General features: G+C 38.6%; 1 long non-coding RNA gene across 2 annotated transcripts in view; it reads right to left on the reverse strand.

Moving 5' to 3' along the window:
* LOC310677029 overlaps window positions 1-11198 on the reverse strand; it is a 32291-nt gene extending 21093 nt beyond the window's left edge. The window contains exon 1 of one of the 2 annotated variants that reach the window (XR_014510870.1): window positions 10896-11198. This is a non-coding gene — a long non-coding RNA (uncharacterized lncRNA). Of the gene's footprint in view, window positions 1-7160; window positions 7325-10895 lie in introns of those variants that run through there. The other variant, XR_014510871.1, reaches the window with a different exon arrangement.
* Between the last annotated feature and the right edge of the window lie 600 nt (window positions 11199-11798).

Genomic DNA, 11798 nt, shown 5'->3' on the forward strand with positions numbered 1-11798 from the left:
ATGTGTTCTGCTGTGATGGATATCAACCAGCAACCTACAGAAGGATGTTTCAGCCTTGCAAGAGAAAACAGTCTTTTATGCTAAAAAGCAAAATGCCTGTGCTCATAGGCTTCCCTGGAGATGCATTATGTTCCCATCCTTCAACTTTATGGACAATAATACTTTTAGAACTTCTATTCTGTGTGGTTAATAGTACATTTTAAAAATGCTATTGTCCCTATAGACTAGAAGGGCAAGCACTTTTAAAGAAATCATTTAGATCAACATCCAATGTTAAAAACAATTTTTCACATTGCTTGGGATTATATAGCCATTCGAAGCCCAACAAACAAACATTGTTTTAAAAAAAGGAGGCACAGACATACAAGTTTCTGAATGAAGTGCAAGAACAGCTGAACTCAAGTATGCATCTTTCATTTACATTTAAAAATAGGATCCTCTATACAACCATAGATAACGGTTTACAAAGGGAAGCACTTGATCCCAAGTAGCTCTTGCATACTTCCTAGGTCACAGTCATTATTCATTAGGAAGATTGATCACTTTAGATGCCTTAGTACACAGGCAGTACAAATGGGAGGGTAATTGTTATAGGTTTCTGAGGGGGGGGGGGACTTAGCTCAATGGTAGAGCACATGCTTTGTGTATAGACAGGTTCAGTCTTGAGCATTAGCATTTCTATCTGGTTTCAGGACCGAATCAGTCTTGGTCACCCTGTTGCATTACCTGTATCAGGAGAGGGTCAGGGGAGTGCAATCCTGTTACTCTAACTTGATCTCTCATAAGCTTTTGATACCACTGACCTGTGGTATCCTGTGTTGTCTGTGTTGGATAGGTATTGGAGGCTGTGTACTGCAGTTGTTCCAGTCTTACCTATGTGGTTGAGTCCATTGAGTATTGTTGAAGGAGTGCTCGTTGACACCCTGGCACCTGTGCTATAGCATTCTGCAGGGCACTCTTCTCCCCAATTCTAGACCATAGAGTTCAAGATCATAAGATTGGGTTGGCCCACTGCAAAAATCTGACTGAATTATTTCCCCCTTTACCCCTAATTTTGACCCCTTAGGAGATGTACGGTAACAGCAGTTATATCTCTTTGCAGATCTAGATTAACAATCAAACGATTCCAGGAATGTGGACCAGATACTCAGATATTTCTCACTTGCCTCTCTTCTGTTTAGTGAATGCCACTTTGTCTTTTATTCTTCCTTCAAGAAATGGTACTGATGTGCTTTTAGATTCCAGCAGATTTGATTACTGTTATTTGTTTGCTATTAGGCAAGAAAAAAGCCCTTTTGTTAGGAGTTTGATATCCCAGCTTGGCTCCTAAAATATTCCTTTTCTACCTGAGAATGTGCTTGTAATAATTCAACAAAGCTGTTAGCCTGAGCTCTAAAGAGGATCAGGATTAAATGAGCACAAGGAAGTGCATTATCTTCCCCGAAGGTGATCTTTTCAGCTCATGGAGCAGGTCACAAAGCCCTATCCTACACCTGTTTACACTTTATCTTGAGGTGGCACTGCTCAAATTCATCTGACTAATGGAAGCTGAATTTACTCTGCTTGCTCACTTGCCTGCTAACATAAATATCGCCAAACAAAAGGAATCTTGACCCACTTTCATGAATTAAACGAGAGAAAGAAGACCTTCTCAGCACTGACGCAGGCTGAATACACACACTGTAGATTGTATGTTTTGAAGGCTATAAACTAAAGTCACTTCATCGTTTGCAACTCCAAAATTGCTTCCCTGTGAGGATACTGTGTGCTGTCGCTACATCATATTATGAACTTGAATTGTGGACCAGCACTCTGAGGCAGAATGTCTGCATAAAAGCAACAGTGGCTCCTAGTTAGGGTGGTCATGTGTACTATTTAGAGAAGAGAGTCCTCTACTTGAAGGGCTGCCTGGTTTAAGACTATTTTGAAGTTAAATAATCATAATAAGGGAGAACAGGGGTCTTGTAGATGTCCAGGATAGAAGACACACAGGACACCTAGACACAGTTTCCCCTACAGTTGTAGCATACAGTGGTACCTCAGGTTAAGTACTTAATTCTTTCCGGAGGTCTGTACTTAACCTGAAACTGTTCTTAACCTGAAGCACCACTTTAGCTAATGGGGCCTCCTGCTGCTGCTGTGCCGCCAGAGCCCGATTTCTGTTCTCATCCTGAAGCAAAGTTCTTAACCTGAAGCACTATTTCTGGGTTAGCGGAGTCTTTAACCTGAAGCATATGTAACCTGAAGCGTATGTAACTTGAGGTACCACTGTATTTCTACATAAGTTACAGCAATTGGGTGACACCCAATAATCATTATACTCAGAGTAGACCCATTAAAAGCAATGGTTCTGTGTGTTGAACCCAAGGTGAAATGTTCCTGGGGGCTTGCAAATGCCATCTTGGTGGTCAAGAATACCTCAAGATTATTTTTTTAATTGTTGTGGGAATGAGCTCATAGGTGTATTGGACTTGCATGGAGATAAGCACAGAAGGAAAGCAAGCCAATTAGCATATTAGTGAGGCCTGGGGTGCTGGGCACTTGGTGCAAAGAGGGGAGCTATCTGCAAGTCATAGATGCCTGCCTCCTATGCTTTCACCAGCCAGGTGTGATGGGAGACTCTAGGTAAACGGACACACGATGTTTTGTGTTTAAAGAATATATAAACAATTGCCTGAGTGTGGACTAGTCAGGCTGACCTTTCAGTGTTGCAGTGTCTGTCCCACATCTTTCACAGCAGTGGGGCCTTGCAGGCTGACTTACTGTAAGTTTACTTTTTCTTATAATAAAGCCCCAGAACTGATCACTCTGGCATTTGGGACATCCTTTGGTATCCCTGAACCAAACCACTCCCATGAGCTCACCTTATGGCTGGTGGATCAGAACAGGTCTGCTCTGAGAATGGCTTAGCTAGCTCTCACCTAATATTTCTACATGTACATCTATACAGTACATAAAAAATAGGGTGTGCAAATGTTATACACGCAAATCCATGACTGCTTTTGTTCTCTTTTTTGTGATGTGTTTCCTCTTTCTGTGTGATGTGCAAGTGGACACCCTCCCTTGAAAAAGTCAATTTATGTGGTAGAGCAGGGATGGGGAATCTGTAGCCAGAAAAGGAAGGAGAAATTCAATTCAGATGTCATTTTGAGGTGAACCTATCTAATTCACACTAATGTGTACATTAGTCAAAATTGAATTAGGAGAAATTGCACTAAAATGCTGGTGAATTTTCATGATGACTTAAAACCCCCCACCACAAACTGAGCTGGAAATGTGAAAAACTGAATTTCAGATTGGAAATATGATAAACTGAAGCACCACAAAATGGTCACATTTGCCCATCTCTACCTGTAGTCATCCTATGGTAAAGCAATAACTTAGGACATCTGCATTGAACTGTATTGTGGTGAAAAAATGTTTCATGGGTGAGCACAGTTATATGCCATAGCATATGAACTGTTTCCTAGTTTCTAGTTTTCTTTATGCCCATTTTTCACACCACTATGCTTCCAAAACAACTACAAAATGAATGCATATGTTGGTATTTAATTTGTCCCATGAGAAAAATAATCATAATGATCTCCAAAACTACTTACTAAAATATATTCAGAATCCCTTCTAGACTTTTACTAAAAGAGTACTCCTCCTCCTTTTAAAAAATAAATAAAAAGGATATATACTATACATGATATTTTACTTTCCATGCAAGTGGTAGTGTCTGTTTCATTTTAAGACTTATGACATATAAGCAACTACTCCTTCAGAAATTCCCTCTTTTAAGTGGCTGATAATCTTCAGTAAAGCTCAGAAACTGAGCATCTTGTGGGAGAATCAATCAATTATTTTATCCTATTTTTTACATTTCGAGTCTGCCCATTAACCACAGTCTCTGGGAAGTTTACTTTTTTAAAAGAAACAAAAACCAGATACATTGCAGCAATAAGCCTATCAATTATATGCATAAAGTCAACACAAGCAGCATAAATTTATTTTACAATGATAAAACCCAGCTGAAAGCCATTTGTTCCATAGACTAAAATACACTGAAGCATAATTTGTAAAGGTATAAGAGACTAAAATGGTTTTCATGTGGCACTGAAATATGTGCTAGTCGAACCCCCCTGAAGAAGTCATAGTACAACTAGAGTGCCCCCACCAAAAATGACCTCTCCCTAGTGGGCATCCACTTCACTTCTTTAGAGAGAGGAATCTAGAGCAATAAATGTATCTCAGAAAAGATGTATCAAAAAAACAAGTCAGGTCACATGTTCCAGAAACTTTCCAAGATGAATTCTCCAGAGGATTTAGTGCCATTCTGTGATTCTTTTTTAAAGGAGCTAATATGTTTATATATATATATATATATGTCATATAATACCATTATTCATCAACTAATGGCCATGTATTCTCACCTACTATGGCAACAATACACTTAATTTAAACACAAAGGGAGATCACTTTATTTTAAGCATAAAAGGAGAATGTGAATCAAGATCCTTAGTCGTCTTTTTATCTTTCTGCTTTGTAATATGTTTGTTTTCTGTGCTTATTGTAATCAGAATTGGTTAAAATAAGTGAGCAAGGGTTACCAGTATTGTACGAAGGATTAAGAGTTTGATCATTGTAATAGTTTAGAATTCCAAGACACTCTTATTTTTTCCAGTATCTTAGCCTTGATTGATTTCTCAATGAAAGCTGTCACAAAATAGAGCTAGCGTGATAATGCATCAGTTGGTACCATGTTTTCTGCTGTGGTTGCCCATCAGCCTTAATGAGCACACATTGCCAAGATGGCATTTGTGAGTACTTCCAAGTGCTGTTACCTTGTGGTGTCATCAAGGCAGAGCTTTTTGGACAAAACGCCAGGGCCACACTAAACTAAACTAAATGAGCATGAAGGTCCACAAACACAGGACTTACCACATTTGGAATATATATAAAAATAAAAAATTGTCCAATAGCACCTTAGAGACCAATTAAGTTTGTTCTGGGTATAAGCTTTCATGTGCATGCACACTTCTTCAGAAGTGAAGTGAAGTGAATTACCTCCTAGGCCCCCTTCCCTCCTGCACACAAACACCTCATGTAAGACCCTTAAATCCAGTGTCTAAAATAATCTTACTGCACTATTGGTCTCTTATGGGGTGAGTACACAATGAAATAGCCACTGACCACATCCAGTGATACAGAAACTCAATAATTGTATAGCATTAATAGGTTAGCCTCCTATCATTTGAAAATGAATGGTACTTTTCAGAAAAGCTGCAGCAATATAATATAAATTTAACAGAATTATAGATAATCAAAATGGAAGAAAGGTCCTAAATAGAGACACATAATCTGCAAGAAATAAAATAAAAATCCCTCTAGTGTTTTGTTGGTCTGAAAGCAGTGATTGGCAAATTAGCTTTTATGAAAAGCTTAATTTGGGTTTACTAATGTAGGCTTACACATGGCCTAATTCTTAATCAAATATATTGCAGCAGCAGGAGGCCCAACATTCAAATAATGATTAATTGAAAATTTAATTAAATGCTCCAGAATGCAGATGAAAGTGTTACTATAAAGTTTTGGGTCATGTTATTCGTACAGCCCTCTAACAACTGAAGATGAAGGAGCTGGGTCACAGCCTAATTGCCATCACTGAAGTTGCTTTGAGAGGTTTCCAGGAGTTCCTGTAAGCCATTGATATTGGGACTGCATCCCAAAGCGCTCTGCTAGTGCTAACCATGGATCGTAGACTGCAGAGACTTGAAATTTCTCCTTTACAAACCTGTCATGTAACATACCACACAAACATTATTTTTAGTCCAGTTTATTTCTGGGAATATAAAACATCGAATTTATTTTTCAAGGAGCAAGTACTATATGCTTATTCACCTGTTTACAATGTGACTGAGTGTATTTTTTAAATGCATCTTTTTGTGCAGACTCTAAATTTCAGATGGAAAAAGGGAATAATTATTTGTGGCCAGTCAGTTTGTAGTTATCTAGATATTTTAGATCTGCTTTATGTGAATACTAACAGAAAGTGTCTGGCATTGTTAGGGGATTCAAAGAAAGAAAGAAAGAAAGAAAGAAAGAAAGAAAGAAAGAAAGAAAGAAAGAAAGAAAGATCAGTGCAATTTTGAGACCAATGATTAAAATCAAGGCAGTTTTGAAAAATTCAGCCAGCCATCTTGATTCAAAATAGCATCAGATGATATCCTAACATACACAAAAATCTGTTCCTCGGTCTCAGGAACCATTGTGACAAATTTGGTGAGGATATGTACAGAGAACAGACACAAACAACTTTCATTATGATGATGATGATGATGAAGAAGAAGAATCATAGGATTTAGAGTTGGAAGGTACCTCTAGGATCATCTAGTCCAACTCTTTGCAATGCAGTAATCTCAACTAAAGCATCCATGACAGGTGACAGGTGACCATCCAATGTCTGCTTTAAAACCTCCAAAGATCCTAAGGCGGCTTGGTTTCTCAACCCTTGATCATCTGGACTGCTCTCCTCTGCATACATTCCAGCTTGTCAATATACTTCTTGTGGTGCCAAGAATAGGACACAGTATTCCAGGTGTGGTCTGACCAAGGCAGAATAGAGCAGAACTGTACTATGATTTCCCTTGATTGGGACATTACTGTTATTGCAACTTAGAAGAGCATTATATTTCCACCCCCACATTGCTGAATCACTTTCTTGACTCATGTTAAGCTTGTGGTCTACTAAGAGCCCTAAATCCTTTTCACGTGCACTATTAGCAAGCCAGGATTCCCCCATCTTATATTTGTGCAGTTAGTTCTTCCTGCCTAAGTGCAGAAACTTGCATTTGCCCCTACTGAAATTCATGTTGTTGGTTTTGGCCCAGTTCTCCAATCTGTTAAAGTAATCTTGAATCCTGATTCTGTATTCTGCAGCATTGGATACCGTTCCCAGTTTGGTGTCATCTGTAAATTTGATAAGCTTCCCCTCAGTTCCATCATCTAAGTCATTTATAAATACATTGAAAAACAACAGACTCAGGACAGGACCCTATGGCACCCTACTTGTCACTTTTTTCCAGGATGAACAGTTGGGTACTTTTACAGATTGTGGAAGTGGGGAGTGATTAACAAAACCAATTCTCCTGGCAAACTGGGAATATCCCCTCACTCACCCAAGTTTAGGATATTCCACACCTTTCCTTTTGAGAAAAAAATAAGTGGCTCACGTATATGTATACTAAGCTTTAATAATAAAGAAAACTGTAACAAAATAAGGTGATGAGAGAAACTAAATACTACAACATGAGGCAAGTCTGAGGCAAGAAACAAGAGTTGGTCCCTCTTAACTGACATTCTTAACTGAACATAATGGAACACACACTGAAGGGAAGGGCTGCCCACAAGCCCCGCCCACCAGATACCAAGCACTCTATTATTCAAATTAGGTCCCAATGGGTTGTTGTTTTTTACTGTATATACTCTTCATTTGTGATTTATCCTTTCTTCCATTTCTTACACATGCCATTCGTACAGTACATCTCGGCTCATCTGTAAGCTCCTTATGCAGCCACAATGGTTTCCTTAGGTACCTCCTACTTTTATTTCTTGTTGGAATTGTCTGAAATTGTGCCTTCAATATATCACCTTTAAGAAACTCCCATCCATCTTGGACTCCCTTTTCTTTGAGTATTACTAACTATGGGATCTCACCCAGTTTTCCTTAAGCTTTTTGAAATCAACCTTCTATGGAAGCATTAGAACTAATTTCAGAGTGTCTTCTTTTTTTTTTAAGAAAAGTCCCACCCCATTTGATGAAAGGCAGGCAGTAGCTCTTTAAAATAAATAGATAAATTAGGCAGGTCAGAGTTTGAAGACTTTCTCTGGAATGAGGGTAAGATTCCTGTCCTGTGCTTCAGATACATTAACAGAAATGAAAGACAAAGTTGTCTCAATCCATTAAAATTGCTCTTCAGGGGGTCAGCATTTCAAACATGCCTCTTCTGCAGAAGCCAAGGACCAATCAGAGGTTATTTCTGAATGCATAGTCTGCTTTACAGGCTTCTGACCATGGCACTTGTCTGATTATAGCCTTTTCACATTAAATGATGGTTAAAATCGCTAAGCGGTAAGTGTACTTCTTAGAGAAGGTCATCGCATTATAACCTACTGTGAAGAATTGGTAGCATGCAGGCAGTTTTCTACCCTTTGGCCATTCTCCCTTTCAGCTTACTAAACGTGCACAGATGTTAAATATGCATATACCATGGGTTTCTGGCAAACTGATCACACCACGATACTCCAATAGACCCAGCAACTGAATCCTCTGGCTCTCCAGAGGATTTCAGAAAACAGTATGAGTGGTTACAGTCCTGTTGAACTCTCACTAGTATATTTAAATAATATAAAGAGCAAAAGTAACAGGCATAACCCAATCAGGTTGTGTATTCCCTAGTATGAATCTTCAAGTCTTACTTAAGCTTTAACATAGGTTCAATTTCAGTATATATTATGCAGTAAAGTGTCAGGTTATAGTACATCTTCCTAAGGAATTTTAAGCAGTACTTTATTACTCAACACTCTGGCCATGGCTCTGATACTAAAACACAGGAAACGTTTAGACCTAAGCACAGCTAGAAATAAAATGCTGATGGCCCATTGCCCTGAGCCAGCACCATTACTAATGTTCCCTAACTTTCCCACCATGGAGCAACAGGTGACTTACTGATGGAACATGGGCTGAACAAATTCAGATTAATTTAAAGAGGAAGCAGAATTAAATAGTGTGCACATGCTTTGCCTCCAGGTTCATTGGAAAGTCATCCTTTTAAAAAAATAAAAAGAGAACCTACTGCTTATTATTTTTGTAAAATAAATAGCCCATCTCTACATTTGCCTGCAGCGACGTGATTTCGGAGTTCTTTCAACTCTCTAGGGCACAGAATGAAAGTGGCGGCTCCCCACTGAGTCTAGCTGCAGCTGAATCCTATTTGTGATTTTTCTATGGAGAGGGAACTCATCATTTCTGGCAAAAAGAAAGTTTTAGTTTGACATGAGTTCTTTTTTTCAAAAGAGTTTAAATTAAGGAAATTATTCCTATGAACTGTTAGCAGTTCATTCCTCAACACGACACATGCCACATCCTTCCCTTAGAATCAAATGAACCACTTTATTTTGCTCTCTGTAGACAAAGCATAGGAAAACTTTTCTTTCTTTCTTTCTTTCTTCACACTGGAACTTTCTTCCAAGTGCGTGTAAGAAGCAGGTCTTCATTAAAAAATTGACAAGTGCAAAATACCCACAATAATTTACTCCTTACAGAAAAAAAGGCCCAATTGTCAGTACACCTTTGCTCAATTGTGACCTCAGAAACTGAGTCAAAAATCAAGGAAAAACTGGTAGATGTGGTCCGGGTGTTTAATAATCAGCACTATATATTTCTGGTAAGGCTGCTTTGTACCTACTCCCTTCCCACCCAGAGGTTAAAAGTATGAGGACGCACTTCTGGGACAAAACTGTATGTATATTTAATTACTCTCCATGAAGGTTTTACACTCGATGGTTTCACATGTGAGGAAGGAAACTTATTATACAAAATGTATTTCCAGAGAATCTTTAAATGGCAGTCTTTACTGAACCAAGTCTCAGGTAGACATTACCCACCTAAAATGGCTATTAGTCTTCTAACCAGTAAAACCCATCACCCCCTTTTAGGATTTAACTTCCCCTCAGAGAATCAAAACCATTTTGCCAGGTCTAGGCAACTACACACATATAATCAGAACTTTATCTGTCCACAGGCAACCCCAATCTCTAACTAAGACCAAATCATCCCAATGACAGATAATCCCTATCTGAGCCCACTCAGACCGTCAAAGACTTCATCTGCTTACCTAAACAACAAGTACCTATCTCACCATTAAACTGTCAGCATCTAACTTAAATTCTACACACACTCTCCTGATTGGCTGATAGTTGCCGGGTCACCAGCAGGGGAGAGCCAGATCCTGCTTGTCACAATCAGCATCTCACAAACACATGTGGATCGAAACATAATTACCCTTCAGGTTTCACATTTCACTGAATTCTACCATGCAGTTCTTATCTTTCCAAAAATATCTCAAAGGGCATTTCAAAATGTGACTTTCAAGGCAAAATACATTTATAAATACATGTTTTGTAAGGAAAAAAACATTCAAAATAGGTTTTTATATTTATATGAAATATGGATTTTTATACATTTTCATCATCATGATAATTGATTAATACCAAAATGGGATGGAACAGGGTTATGGATGAATATTTGTGAAACTGATATAGATAGGAAATAAATGGATCCATCCCAACTGATAAGTTCTTCTGTTACAGATAATTTTTCTACATGTTTCTAACCATACCCTACAAATCACTGCTGCCTGATATGCTGTTCCTTCTTCAACAAAAGGCATTTTGTGAATTTGTTCCTTCTCTTCAATACATATTTAAGTTTCACATTTTAATGAATAGTTCATAATTTGTAGTACCTTAATCTCTATAATAATTAAAAAAAACCAGCCTTGTCTACCTCTTAAATTATGAAAACAATATTTAAACTCTATACCTGCTGAGGAAAATTTTATTTGAATAATGGTGTGATATTAACAGTGCTTGAGAACCTAATTGATACCATATTTAGCAAAATGTAGATTCCATAGCATATAATTAAGTTTGAACTAACCCCTCTGTTGAACCACTAGATTCAGATAAATAAGTGAATATGAGGAGAAAGTTAGGAGTAAACCAGAAGGCAAACTAAATCACTAATGAGTGCAACAGACCACTAATTATCTATGATTGATGCCCCAATTGGCACCTTAAGGAATGCTACTCCCATCCTTGAGTGGGAGTGTATTTGCTGCACCCCAGTTTACCCAGGAAGAAGGTTCAGGATGGTTTGGCCCTTTGGAGGAGTCGAGGAAGATTCACACACCACAATGAGCTGGCTCCACCCTCAGTCATTCCTCTCCTCTCATTGTGCCATCTATCCTCCTTCAGCATTATGGCCTTTTCTAGTTGCCTGTTTGGGGTCGGATTAAGAATTTTGTGGGGAGCTCCTGACTGGCCTTAGCTTGGCACTTCTTTGCCTACTCCATACTGCCAGGACTCCTATGTTTGGAGTGGCCTTTTGATTGGTTTAACTGGATTTTAGTATGGACAGGAATAAGAAATTTAACATTTGGTGGGGTAAATATCTGGTGCATTATTAGGTTAAAGGGTCTCTTGGGTCACCCTATCTTGCCAAGATCTGAGATCTTACTTTTCAAAGAGATCTGAAGGCAGCCCTGTTTAGGGAAGTTTTAAATGTTTAATGCTGTATTGTGTTTTTAATGTTCTGTTGGGAGCCGCCCAGAGTGGCTGGGGAAACCCAGCCAGATGGGTGGGGTATAAATAATAAATTATTATTATATTATGATTATCCTTTAGACTTGGCATGCACTGGGTGAATGCTGAATCGGTAGGCTCATGGTGCACATGTCAGGTTCACATGACCCAGATTTTCATAGCACAGAAGAATACTTCCTTCTAATACTTTGCTGTGGGGCCACAGGTGGCACTTGTAAACATGTCCAGGAAATGGGAGACAGTTGTTTCCTCTTGCTTTATGGAATTTCCTTCCCTGAGTTATATTTTGATTTGGCTAATTATTGTTGCACATCACTCCAATCTCCAAATGGTGTGAGATTCCAGGGCTTCCAGACACTTATCTGGGGTTCAACTACCTCAGAATGGGGGACAGCAGAGACTGTGATGTCTTTATGATATATGGTTTATTT

The sequence above is a fragment of the Podarcis tiliguerta genome (genome assembly GCF_965153285.1).
Source record: "Podarcis tiliguerta genome assembly, chromosome: 4".
Lineage (NCBI taxonomy): Eukaryota > Metazoa > Chordata > Lepidosauria > Squamata > Lacertidae > Podarcis > Podarcis tiliguerta.